This window comes from Lissotriton vulgaris, chromosome 12 (assembly GCF_964263255.1).
Source record: "Lissotriton vulgaris chromosome 12, aLisVul1.2, whole genome shotgun sequence".
NCBI lineage: Eukaryota > Metazoa > Chordata > Amphibia > Caudata > Salamandridae > Lissotriton > Lissotriton vulgaris.
The window spans coordinates 275574022-275588430 of record NC_141700.1 but is presented as its reverse complement, the minus strand read 5'-3'; the positions used below and the strand labels follow the sequence as shown (position 1 = coordinate 275588430).

The window sequence follows — 14409 nt, the reverse complement described above, 5'->3', positions numbered from 1 at the left end:
CGGGAGCCCTATTCGGGCCTGGGGAGGGATTACAGCTTTACCCTTGGGATTTTTTTATCCTCCAGACATAGGTGCTTGTGGCAGAGATATCAAGGGGCTTCAAAGATATACGGCAGGAAAAGGGCTGTGTAGATCCATTGCTCAAACTACATATAACGCTGTTCAGTCCCCTAGGGTAAACATTATTGTCTAAACTCGAGGCCATCTAAAAGGGACTACCATTGCGGACGATAGAATTAAAGAGAGTAGGTTTGTGACACCTAATAGATTTGCCCCACTAAGTCAGCTGGATAAAAATGACTGACTAGACCCCTGTTCTGAAGGGCAGAACGGAACTGGAGTTAATAACATGATCTGTCCGAGTAAACCTACCCAGGGGGTAAAGAATAATCTGGAACAGTGTTCAAAGATATTAAGTTGGAACATAGCAGGACTTAAAAATAATTCAGATGACGCTAGGTGGATGATTTCTTCAGTGAGTTTGACATTATTGGGCTACAGGAAACCTGGGACACTGAGAATAACTTCTGGATGGATGGTTATACCACCTATTTGGAACCAGCTAAAGCATCTGTAGCCGGTAGGGCAAAGGGTGGTCTACTGACCTTGATTTCTTTGAAAGTTGCAGGCATTCACTGTAAACTGGACTCCGGCTCACTGAATTGTCTGGCGGTACAGATTACTTTTACTAATGCACCAATCTTGCTTATTGTTAATTTTTAGAATTCATTTGATAAAATTACTACAAATGAACATTTGGTCAGGCTTAATTGTTTCCTTGAACTGTATACTGGGAAACAAACTTCTTCTTATTCGGTTATTGTTTTAGGTGATTTGAATGTACATCCTTGCCATCTAAATTGTTACGTCTGGGTCAGATTAGGCCCTGCTAATTATTTAGAGATGCATTTTGAACATTCATTGCAGGGTGGTTTTTTGGAGAGCACTTTGGCTGACCATGGCCTATTTTATCCTAATATAATGCATGATGGTGATGACGTCCCCACCTTTAAAGATAGGGGTATGCATTCCACCATCAATTATATTTTTATTAGTGTAGCTTTGACCTCTTGGGTGATAGCTTACACCAACATGTGGTCTCAGTATAGTGACCATAATCCTATAAGTTTGACACTGGCGGAAGGTCTTAAGAAAACCCGAAAACCAAAAAGATCTGCTTGTACCTCTAATATACGAGCCAAAGACCTGGCCCGCAAACTCAAATGGTGCTCGGTAGTTGCAGGGGACTTTCAGGCAAATTTGTCGCTTATTGTTGGAAGGGAGATGAACCTCTGTTTAAATGACAACTCGAGGGACAAAGAGGTCCTTATGGCATATACTAAAATTTGGACCCAGGTGGCCTCCTATCTTAAACAGCCTTGTGAGGAACTTCAAAATAAAGGGGAGAGGTGGTTTGACCGTAACTGTTCAGCTTCCCACCGAAAGTTGCTAGTGGCCCTAAAACTTAAACCACAAGACAAATGTGCCATAGCAGCTATAAGGAAAACATATAAATTGGCAATAAATAAACCCAAAAATGAGATTATGCACGAGGCATGGAACGATCTATTGTCTATTGATGTTATCAAAAATAGTGCCAATTTTGGGGAAATTATTAACAAACCCTTTTTTCAAGAATCTATGGTTTCTCTCCTTGATTGCAACATACAGGAGCAGGATTGGTATAACCATTTTAAATCTATATATGGCGACCAGCATATTCGAGGACCCTCAGGTACCACATTTGAAGTCTAGGCATACATCTTGACGTTTACGGAGCTAGAAGTAGAGGAGGCCAAAACCCAAATGACTAGCAACAAAGCCCCTGGACCAGACGGCGTTCCAACCCATCTTTGTAAATTTGATATAATGCTTTGGTCTAACATATTAGCCCATGTTTTTAACATGGCTTGTAAAAAAGGTCTACCTAGATCATAGTCAGAGTCAGTGATTGTCCCGATTTTTAAAAAGGGTAATAGAGGGGACCCAAGCTGCTATCGACCAATATCGCTCATCGACTCTGCCGTAAAGGTGCTCGGAAGGGTGGTACTTAGCAAACTCACAGCCTGGTTAACTGAATCCAATACCCTATCAGATCTGCAATACTGCTTCAGGAAAGGAAGAGGCACCACTGACCAGTGCCTTAATCTGCACCTATTAATTGGGAAGTACACCATTGCCAAGAAGGGAACACTCTATCTGGCGTTCATGGACCTTTCCTCGGCCTTTGACCGAGTGAATAGGTCCAAATTATGGGTTATACTTCTCAAGCTAGGTGTGAATAGAAATATTGTTCATTTCCTTGCTGACTTGCATTGGGATCTGACAGCCACTGTGATCAAAGGGGGAATTGCACCCGGGGAATATGTATCCACAATGGTGTTAGGCAGGGGTGTATTCTGGCCACCTTACTTTTCACCCTTTATATTAATAACTTGGATCAAGTTTTAGGGGAAGCCAGTAAAGATATTCCTCGTGTGGGGGAGCGTCTGATCCCAGCACTCCTATACGTGGATGGCGCTGCCCTTTTAGCGAGAACGGCGGTCGGTTTACAACTTCTTTTAAACTCCTTTGCTGATTTTATGAAATCCTTGAATTTAAGTGTCAATTTCTCAAAATCTCATACAAGGATAATTGGCTCCAAGCCTAAAAGGGTTAAAACTCTCCATTGTGAGGGTAATGTGATTACCAGGGTCACCACTTTCCCTTACCTAGGCGTTTTATTCGATGATCGAGGCACAAGGATCCCGCAACTACATGCAAAGAGAAATGTATTGGCTAGATCCACATCCACAGTTCTGGGCTTCGCAAGCAGGTTAGGGGCCAGACCAATGCAAGCGTTGCTAAAAATATATGGAGCATAATGCATCTCCATTGCAACTTATGGTGCGGATATATTGGGTTTTGGAGACGCAAGGGAAATCCAAGTAGTCGAGAATACATTTTTAAGAAACTTGTTATCGGTCCCACAATCCACGCCAACATATATAATCCATCAGGATACTGGGACTGGCTTTGTGGATGATTTATTTGTAATAGCACCTCTCTTGAAATGGATTTCAACCTGGTTGAACCCCGAACTAGAACTGAATCGTGAAGTTATAAGAAATTATTTGGCTCTAGATCAAGTGAGTCGTATCCCCTGGCTGAGTCATGTTCAAAGGCTGGCAGTGAAATTGGGACGACCAGAGCTATTTAATTCACCAGATAAACTATTAAAGGGGGATATGCACTGGGTGAAGAAATCTTACCAATATAGGGCTTTTATGGAAAGAGAAGAAAGGGAGTTGGCAAAATCAAATGTATGAGCTCACCAATTGCTGAAACGTCCTGTGCAATTGAACCTTATTTGACTGGGGTATCTAATTCTAACCACCGTTTTCTCCTGGTAAGATTTTGGCTGAATCAGCTACATTTTCTTCTTGCTGAACCACTGGGATGGAGAAGGGTGGAGGACCTGGGTGTATGTATATGCGATAACTTTTCCACCCAGGATACATTGCACTTTATTTTCTTTTGTGACCATTTTTTCCACATTCGGAAGCGTTTTATCCTTCCAATTTTAAAGGACAAAGGCTTTTACAAGTAAAACCAGCACTCATGCACTTACAGTTGCTATCCAATGTCTGGGAGATTTTTAGTATAGCAAGTTTTCTTATTACAGCAGTTAGAATAAGGAGGAAATAATGAGTGATTTTTATGATCTAGCTTATATTAATCAATTTTTAACAAATTGAGGTTTTTTATAATGTCCCATTTTAGATTGTCTGTTCCTGATTATTCAATGTTTATAATTAGTGTAATATCTTTGCTGCTAACTAATGTTTTATTAATTAAAATTTTGTGTATAGAATGCTTTTATGGTTTTAATTAACCGAATAAAATACTTTTGACTGACTGACTGACTGACTAGAAAGGCAAGAAAAGGCCCAGATAAAACAGTAATACCACATTATTATCCCATCTCTTTCCTGGTTCCTTAATACAAAGAAGAGGACAACATAATACTGGCAGCAACAATATAGCACGGGATACCCTACAACATATACTTCTAACCGTAAGTATAAAATCCTCTTGCAGCTGATCGGTGCTATTAAATTAAGAAAATAAAAAACAGGATTAGGCTTTAAATGCCCATCAGTAACCCATTTATCTGCTGCAATCATATCTTAATGAGGTGCAAACATGTCTTTAACCCTGCACATCCTTCACATGATCTGAGACAGATGTGCTGGAAAGAGGAGTAAGAAAGCTGAAAAAAAAATAGACAGGCCGGGGAGATAAATAATGAAATTTACAAAAGCGAGCAAATTCAAAGAAAATGTAAAGGTTAGATAAAGAGCAAGCAAGAAGGATGGCTGAATTAGCTACTGGAATTATTGAGGGAAGCAAGGAAATGAAAATGGAATTCCTTTTGTGAAAAACACAGTGCCTATAGCTTACAACTACATGCCTTATGTGCATTGATTCTCTAAACAAGTGAATTGTGACCAGCAGCAGTCCGTTGTGGCTTGTTTTGAAAAAGTACACTTTATATGTATAACCAAGCTATTCTGCCCGGCAGGATTCAGGAAAAGTGAGGCTCAAAGGGCATCTTAATATGAGTTTTTTTCACAGACCACAGCTACTCCCTTGTGAAGAGGGTGGATATGACTAAGAAGCCGAACAGTCAAGTCTTGAACTAGCATTATTGTTTCTCGGGGTGAAGCAATATTTTGCAGACTGTTTATCCTGGCTATAAAATGTCCTTCTTGCAGGGCTTGCTCTGTCACACAGGAGCTTATACTTCTCTGGGTGGCTGCTTTAGTAGTGACTTATTGAGGACATGGACACTCCCTACAGCCCAAGAGGCTAGCTCTAACTTTGGAAGCCATAACGGAGCCCAAACCATGCTTGTTGATAGGTTTACTACTGAGCCTGCATTTAATTAGGTCATCCGGTAAATTTATGTCATGGCCCGTTAAAAAAATTTGATAATCAGCAAAAGCAGATATGATTTACCATTTGGTTTCTAAACTTGCAACACAGAATCCAGGAAGAAATCCCCCTAAAAGTTCTGTCAAGCTATTTAAACAATTCCTGAATGCTTATTATTGCCGCCAGGGGCAGCAGTGCCAAGTTAAAAATAGGATAAGAGAATGTGTTACACACGTACGGCAAGGAAGTTGATTATTATTTAGGGTTGCCCACCTCAAGGAATAATCACAACCCTTGTCAGGGTGAACCCTCAAAGTCACTAAATGAAGTGTTAGTAAAGTTGTCCTACTAATACAAGATGAGTTTCATTTTCACTTGTGTTATATTGGTCATTTGAGTTTACTTTCGGTTTGATTTCTAGATGTTTGCAATTATTTTTATGAATGACATTTCTTTTTGACTTTTCAAAAGTTGGAATTTTTTAATAGGTAGACACTTTGTATTTGAACAAATGATAATAATGATCAACTATGGGAAACATCTAAATGTGAAATACCAAATTTTGTAAGCTAAGTGTGTGACTTTAAATCAGTTGTATTGGTGTATGTTTTAGATCTATTGTGCTTGTTTTAAACACTTCACAGTAGAAATCTGTGTAAATTCGATTTCATCTTTAAGTCAATCTAGGACTACTTTGCAGGTATCATGTGTTGTGATCTTCATTTTCACATTGAGATACCACTCTGTTTCTTTTGTGGATTACTATTCAGTCGTTTAATATCATTCTATTAGAATGTTTCACTTCCTTGGTGTATTTTATCTCAATTGGAGTGGTTCTTCATTTATTTAGGTGTGTTGAGCGAATAATTACAGTGTTTTTTTTATTCAGTCTGGATAAAAAGTTTGGTTTATAACCTTTATATGTGACTAAATTAAACACATATGCTATTCTTTTTTCCTTTCCCTTTCTCTTTGTTGTATCTTGATATTGTTAAGAGGAATTCCATAACTTGTTTAATTGAATATTTAATATTGTCTAATTGATTGAGAATCAAAGAAAATGGGAAAAAAACAAATCGATTTTTTATAACAATATTAACTTCTTTAGATTTTCAGGTATTCTGAAATAAATAGTTTATATTATGAAATGTATGTATTTAGTTATCTTACTGGTCTTGTAAGGTCTTTCACAGATTTAGTAATATGTATTTTGTCTCTCTATCTTAATTATGAAATATGTTTGGAGATATTGACGGATGGCTGTAGGGAAACCTAAAAGAACATTTAAGTGTAGATGCTTTTTTGTTGTTTGACAGAAAGATGAATATGCTTAACTGGCAATTTGTGGGTGTGTTCTAGAGAATCATAGTTGTATATTTATTTTCATTTTCAATTACGGACTTGAAAATGCTACAGGTGTCAAGAAAAAAAAGGTGGCTGTACCACAACCTCACTATTAATTTATTTAAGAAATTCTTGTAATTTGATTAGCTTATTTTTTGTTGTTTATTTAATGACAACACGCTGTATGAAGTTCAATAATGTGAGCAATCACAGTATATCCACAACAAAATTAATATATTGTATAAATGCATAATGAATTCAAATAGGAGTTGTGCATTGTGCAAAATGTTTATGGTGGTAAAATAAAAGGAACATGTTTTTACATTGAAATGGAATTCTGGATTTTTTATTAGGTGCCTCTTACAATTTTTTTTTTACACTTAACATTACATTATTGGTGAATGGTAGGGTACCCATCACCCTAGAGGGCACTTAAAATCGATAGACAATTAGCTATTATTGCCCTATTAGTAAAAATATTGGTTTTATTATTTTCTGGGGCTGGTCTCATTCCTGTGATAAAGTGTTAGTATTTTAATCTGTACTGAATGAATGAATGAAACGTATTTGTTATAGCGCAACAGCTACTCAAAAGAGTGCCCCGGCGCTGACAGAAACGTGTGGCAGGGAGTTAGATACGCAGCTAAGTTTTAAAAAGCCATGTTTTCAGGTGTATCTAGAAAGTTGAGAGTTCTGAGATGGCTCGCAGAGTAGCAGGGAGTCTGTTCCAAGCCTGTGCACCCAGGAAACCAAAAGGCCTGCTGTCCATCCAGGCCAAGCGTACTTTGGGAGTATGGGCAAGGTCAGAGGAGGAAGATCTTAGAGGTCGTGCTGGAGTATAGTGGTTAACTCGTTTGCTAAGGTAACGTGCTCCTTTTCCATGAAGGGCCTTAAAAAAGGGCTTGAATTTGATCCTTTCTTACAGTCGAAGCCAATGGATGGACTTAAGAAGGGGGGACATATGAGAGCTTGGTTTGGTCTGAGGATCGCCCTGGCCACAGCGTTTTACACTACTTTCAGGATTTGTATAAGGCAGCTGGGAAGGCCCAGACACAAGATGTGTGTGTAGTCTAGTCTTGATGTCACCAAGGCCTGGACCACTATTTTCCTAGTCTCTATTGTCAGAAGTGGAAGAAATTCTTTTAACATACGCAAAATAACAAAGCAGGTGCCAACCAGAGTTTGGACCTGGAGCCTCATGGAAAGGGCGTTATCCAGAAAAACACGCAGGTTTCTCACAGATGACTGCTCTACGTGAGGCGGTGAATACTCTTCTGGCCATCATGCATTCCAATTACTAACTGCAGGTTGGCCAAAGAAGGCAATCTTGGATTTATCTGATTTGCATTTCAGCTGATTCACCTTGAGCCACTGAAACACCTTTATGAGACATGTTCTGATATCAACACTGTCAAAATCAGCTCCTTTTTCACAAGTGAAAATCAGTTGTGTGTCATCCACGTAGCATATAATCTGAGCGCTATTTGCCTCTGCCAAGGATGCCAAGGGGGACATGTACAGGTTAAAAACAGTTGGGCTAAGAATAGAGCCCTGGGGAAATCCTTCCTTCCTGCCTGGCATGAAGGTAGCTGTACTTTGTAGAAAATACTCTGATTTTCTACAAAGGGCAGCTCGGCTTAAAATATCGTTTAGGGCTTTGTCACTAGGTATCATTGTAGCATTCATGCTTCACACAGTAGGCCTGAAGCCATGTTTGCTTTGATATACTAATAAATGGCACAATAAGTGCTACAGACATTAAACTTTCAAGTAACAGATTACATTTTTACATCTTAAACTTGGGACGTTCAGGCAAGTGAACTATACTAATTAGAACTAGGCCAACTGAACTATGTTTGAATGGGGAGCACAAGCACTTTACTGCTAGTTAGCGGGGTAAATTGCATAGAGTTCTAAAGCCAGCAACAAAAATAGGGTACAGGAAAGGTAAAAATCTGGGTTAACCATGCAGAAATGGAGGATTTCCTAGACATATTCAAGGGCATGCTGTTGGCCATTGCAGAATCTTCAAGCATGAAGAATTGTCTGCGTCGTTTCTGTGAGAAGGGTGGCATCTCTACTTGCTTCAACCATATATTACTCCAGCAATCAGTGTACCTGCGCTGATGGCTCGGATTGGAGAAAGGTACTACAGAAAGTGAAGAGGGTACCAAACCTACCACGGTTTGTGATTTCTGAGTCTAAAATGAGCCAGAAATACGGCATTCTATTTGAGCACAGTGTGACATTACACAGGTTACACAAGGAAGCAATGATTGCTTTGATGTGAAAACATTCAATGGAATGGGGACCCATAGAGGTGGCCTTCGGTGATAAAAAGGCACTTGGCAGAAGACAGCAGCTCTGGAAACCCATTATGTTAATGTGGCTGACTTTCTCCCAGACTTCCAGGGGCATTGACCCTCTTACCAACGTCCCAATTTTCATTATAAACGGGTCAGTCATTGACAAATAGCACATGATGCTACAGAAACAGTCCCTCACTTTTGCTTGCTATTGAGACACAATATTCAATTCTTTTTTGGATTGTATTGCAACATTTAGATAGCGCTTATGCTAAGTGGTATTGTGCTAAGTGAAATTCGTATCCTATTGTGTGCCTTTTCCAGCTGATTTTGAAATGTTAGTTCACTTGTGACAAGGAAAAACGTGATGGATATTCATCCATCTTATCATAAGTGTGAATGAGCAGCAACCTGTCTGCCGAACTCTAAAATGGACACTGCCTTGACCTGTGCCCTGACAGAACTGTATCATGGACTAGCCACACCTTTGGCTGAATATTTTTGGCCATTTCTGTGGTGATGCGCAGAGTTATCTAGTTTGAAGCTTAGGTAGCACTGGCTGCTTTTTTACAGGCATGGCCACCCGTATTTAATGTTCTGGATGATACAAGTATTAGGAAAATCACCTAAAGCAGGTACTTTTTTTTTTACATCTTATTAAAAACTTTGAACAGTGAATATAAAAAGAAAGCAGTTTAATATGTGCTCTACGGCTACCACAACGGTCCCTTACTGATAATTAAAATAAATAAAGACAGTAAAGCGATTTAAAAAATGAATACAAACGATGTTCTCGATAGTTCTATTTAAGTGTCTGGTTCTTGGTCGTTGCAGAATCTTAAAATGTGAGCAAATGGCCGTGTTTATTCCTGGGCAAGGTGGCAGCACTACAACACGCACCTCTTTCGCTGTGACGCAGGCTCACCAGGCGATCTAACTATCTTACACCACTTGACTTTGACTGGAATGTTTCCTGTTTATGTCACGTGCCGGTTGACCTTTGCCTCCTGAAACACTGGCTCTGGGTTAGACTGTGGAAGGATCTGGTGTGGAGTGATCTCGCAGGGGCTGCGGAATGCGTCAGGTGCCGCGCGGGGCAGACTGAGCGAGGTAAGGTAACCCCACCCGGGCTTCACCTAAATGGTCCCAAAATACTGACCTTGTCTGTGCCTTTGGACCTTGCGGCTATTGTGGCCGACCTGGGTCGTTGCAGTCAGTAAATAGTTGAGTAATTCTCTTTTGATTCTTGTAAGAGATTGCTGTAGGCACGTGAAGCTTTTGCGCGAGCCGAGCAGTCTGTTTTTCCAGATCGTGCGTTGACCTGTGTGTTGCGTAATCTCCAAACTTGTAAATTGCACAGCTCTCGTCGAAAAACAAATATTCAGAGTCCGAATTGGTAACGGTGACGGACTTGGGTATTTTTATGACTATGTAAACTCCTTAATAGAGTAAATAATTTACGGGAGATTTGTATTGTCAGCCGGAGATCATTCCGGGACACAGGTGACAGTCAGCAGGAACCGATTTGCACTACTTTTATTTATTACCGCTGTAGTACCAGTATTTTTACAACCATTTTCACTGCTACTATACTTGTATTTTTTGCAGTTATTCACACCTATTTGATTGTATAGTTCGACTCCTTACTGTATGATTCTTATTTCTTACTTCTTAACTGGTGCTCCTCGTGAACTGTCAGGTACTTTCGATTTTAGTCTGATTTGGCGCAACCTTTTTTCCCACCAACAATCGCCAGCCGGACCACTGCTACATATGTTACGCAACTTTTACGGTGAAATGTCCTTTTATTTTGTAGCAACTGGCAGGTTTGTTTTTCACAAGGTTTTCCTTGTATTTTTATGTGTTTCGATGCAGTGTGTGGCCACTGCCAGCTTTACTAGTTGAGATTAATATTGTGATAAGGGATCGCTGTGCAGCTGTACAACCAGCAGCAAAATACCCATATGTGTAAACTAAATGCAACTCTGATCTCCATAAAACGAGGCTACTTGGAATTGGGGTGTTTTTCTCAAGAGCGAGTGCATACTTCGGAAAGGAGTATCTGTTATGTTCCTGAAGGTCCGCCCCGAGGTCCGGAGGGACGGACAAGTTGGTCATGTGACCGCCCTATAATAAAAAGAGGTCGAGCACGTGAGAGGGCGTTCAGAGAGAGACGCGCCGACCGAACAAGCAACTTTATTCCCAGTGTCTGGCTGAGTTTATTCTAGGGCCACGTGTTAGGCCTAGTCAGGGTTAGATGCCCCTTGAGTGTAGATCACCCGACACAACAATTGGCGACGAGGGTGGTGATCGATCCCCCGCTCGGGGTGCGTGTGTGTGTCCCTCTGGAGGTGAGGCGGCTGCGGGCACTACCACGTGTCCGCGGTGCTCGTGCCTTGCCACCACACACCCCCCGCTCTGCCGGCCTGGTGGAAATACTCTGATCCCTGGCTCTCATCAGGTAAGCGGCGCTGGCTCACACTTTCCTGCGGCGCACAGGAGTCTGATTGGTCGCGCGAGGTGCTTCCCCCGTGGACCCTCCACGCCTTGGTGCTACGCCGCACTGGGCTGCACGGGTGTAATCCGCACCAAGACACAACTGGACGGGCGCTCCGGCTGCCGCTGGATCACATCCCGGCTGCCCACGGACATCCTCCCGGGCGTCTAGAGCGATGGCAAACATTCCGCCCATTGAGCCGTTTGTAGTGGAGGGTGCGCCATCCACTCTCGCACCGAAGTGGAAAGAATGGGTGGACAGGCTCTTCATATTCTTCGAGGCCACCAAGGTCCATAAGGAGCAGAAGCGTGCCATGATCCTCCATCTTGGTGGCAAGGACATTCATTCCATCGCCCGCACCCTTACGGAAGCAACTCCCAAAACCCACTACACGCTCATAAACGCGCTCAATGCGCATTTTGAACCCATGGCCAACCAAGACTATGAACGGTTCATTTTCAGACAAGCGCGGCAACTACCAGACGAATCGCTGGACGCCTATCACTCTCGGTTGAAGAAACTGGCACTAACGTGTGGATTTCAAGATGTCACGGAGGAAATCAGAGGCCAGATTATTCAGGGTTGCGCTTCCGCTAAACTACGCGAGAGAATTTTGGAGGAGTCGGGGAAACCCCTCCCAGACATTCTCACGCTGGGCCGCACGAAGGAGCTGTCCAAGGCCAGGGCAGCCCACATGGAAGCAGCTCTACAGGCCAACATGAAAGTGGAACCGGTGAACAAACTACAAGTCCGCCCACAGCCCAAATGGGTGAAGCGAACAACAACCCCGCAGGGCGGAGCTTCGGCGCAATCATGTGGGTACTGTGGAGGCCCGAGACACCCGGCGCCAGAATGTCCAGCACGGGGCAAGATATGCTCCGGGTGCGGAAAAATGAATCATTTTGAAAAGGTGTGCCGATCCAAGAAGTTTGGCAAGCCCCGCCAGACAGTACACACGGTGGCGGAGCCCGAAGGCGCGGAAGGAGGACCCAGTAACAGTGATATGGATGACGACGAGGAGGAGCGGTCTGTCCACAAGGTGCACATGATCGGCACGGCCACCCGACGCACGAGGACACTACCCCAATGTGCGATACAAGTAGCTGATCAGGACATCATGGCAACTGTGGACACGGGCGCCTCGATAAACCTCATGAGTGCGTCCCTCTACGGAAGCATGGCTAATTCCCCCAGCCTCCGCTCCACTCCGATCACCGTTTTTGCCTACGGCCAGGACGTGCCCCTCCGTATTCGGGGAAAGTTTAAAGCAGCAGTCCGGCACGGAGACAAGATAACGCGTGCCAACATCTTCGTGTCGGAGGAAGGTCAAGGCATGCTCCTGAGTTGTCGGACGGCAGAAGACTTGGGAGTGGTCTCTTTTGCATTTGGGGTGCACGAGGAATCGGTGCAGCAACTGATTGCCGACTTTTCGGATTTGTTCGAAGGGATTGGCCGCTTCAGGGGTCGGGAAATTCACCTGCATGTGGACCCCACTGTTCAACCGGTAGCCCTGCGACACCGGCGGGTTGCGTTTCATTTAAGGCCACTGGTTGAGGAAGAACTACAGAAGCTGGAAGCCGCGGGCATCATTGAGAAGGTGTCCGGACCCACCCCCTGGGTATCGCCCATCGTGGTTACCAGAAAGCCAAAGCAGCCGGGAGCGGTCCGGATATGCGTGGACATGCGCCTCCCCAATGCGGCCATCAAAAGGGAACGACATATCACCCCTACGATCGACGACCTGATCGGAGAGATGGCCGGGGCCCGATGGTTTTCCAAGCTGGATCTCCGGGCGGGGTACCATCAGCTCGTGCTGGATAAAGAATCCCGGAACATTACGACGTTCTCCACCCACATCGGACTGCGCAGGTACACCAGGCTGAGCTTCGGGATATCCAGTGCTGCCGAAGTGTTCCAGAATGTTATCCAAGAGCTCATTACTGGCATACCGGGGGTGATCAATGTCAGTGACGACATCATGGTACACGCAAAGACAATTCCCGAGCACAACCAACGCTTGGCACAGGTATTCCGCAGGCTCCGGAGCGCTGGACTCACTCTGCACCGAGACAAATGCGAGTTTCTTCAGACCAAATTAGGATTCTTCGGCTACATATTCTCGGCCGATGGCATCAATCCTGATCCCGACAAGGTCAAGGACATCAAGGATGCACCTCCGCCCACGACTGTCACGGAAGTCCGAAGCTTTCTCGGGATGGTGAACTACTGCGGTCGTTTCATAAGGGACCTAGCCAACCTGACCCTCCCTCTACGTGACCTAACCAAAGACTCCACACCATGGAACTGGGGAACGGAGCAGGAGAAGGCATTCCAGAATATCAAGAGTGCGCTGTCCAGCAACACCACGCTGGCATTTTTTGATCCAAGACATTCCACTCTCATTGCGGTAGATGCCGGACCGGCGGGATTGGGGGCTGTTCTGATGCAGAGAGCCCGAGACGAGATAGACTGGGCCCCTGTCGCTTTTGCCAGCCGGTCCCTCACGGACACAGAACAAAGGTACTCCCAAATCGAAAAGGAGGCCATCGCGATTCATTGGGGGTGCCGGCACTTCCACTTGTACGTATATGGCAAGCCCTTCACAGTAGTGACGGACCACAAGCCGCTGCTGTCGCTGTTTTCAGGCACCTCATCCAAGCCACCCCCTAGAATTGAAAAGTGGATTTTGCAATTGCAAGAGTACAACTGTGCCATCGAGTACCAGCCAGGGGCAAAGAATCCGGCGGATTATCTGTCACGACATCCCCGGGCGGCCACCCCAGAGGAGATGGACGAAGCTGAAGAGACGGAGGCCTATGTGCGATGGGTCGTGGCCAGATCATGCCCGCGCCCCATATCCCTGGAAGAGGTTGTGAGCGCCACGGCTCAGGATGCCTGCATACAGCGGGCCAAAGATCTGCTCCGGACGGCTAACTGGCAGAAAGCCAAGGAGAGCTGGAAGGTACTCACCCCAGAGGCCCAGAAAATCATGGACGGCCTGTACCACGTGAGGGCTGAACTGAATGAGGACGCGGCGGGGTGCCTCCTGCGAGGGCATCGCCTGGTGATCCCGACGGCTTTGACAGGCCGAGTAGTTCAACTGGCGCACGTGGGGCACCAGGGAATGGTTAAGACAAAGGCCCGGCTGCGGACAAAGGTGTGGTTCCCGCTCATGGACGACATGGTGGAAACTGTGGTGCGCACCTGCACGGCCTGCCAAACTACGGGCGACAGCCCCCGCGAAGCCCCCATTATTGTGGAACCAAGGCCCCGGGGCCCCTGGGAAAGGGTCAGCATGGATTTTGACAGCCTTCCGGATGGACGGCACACGCTTGTGATGATTGA

The 14409-nt window shown here is 44.4% G+C and overlaps 1 protein-coding gene across 2 annotated transcripts in view; it reads left to right on the top strand.

Moving 5' to 3' along the window:
* NR1I3 (nuclear receptor subfamily 1 group I member 3) overlaps positions 1-14409 on the top strand; it is an 832555-nt gene that overhangs the window by 205827 nt on the left and 612319 nt on the right. The window contains exon 1 of one of the 2 annotated variants that reach the window (XM_086945036.1): positions 9563-9677. The exons of the other annotated variant lie outside the window; for it this stretch is intronic. The gene's annotated coding sequence lies outside the window, so the exon portion shown is untranslated. Of the gene's footprint in view, positions 1-9562; positions 9678-14409 lie in introns of those variants that run through there. 2 annotated transcript variants of the gene reach the window in all.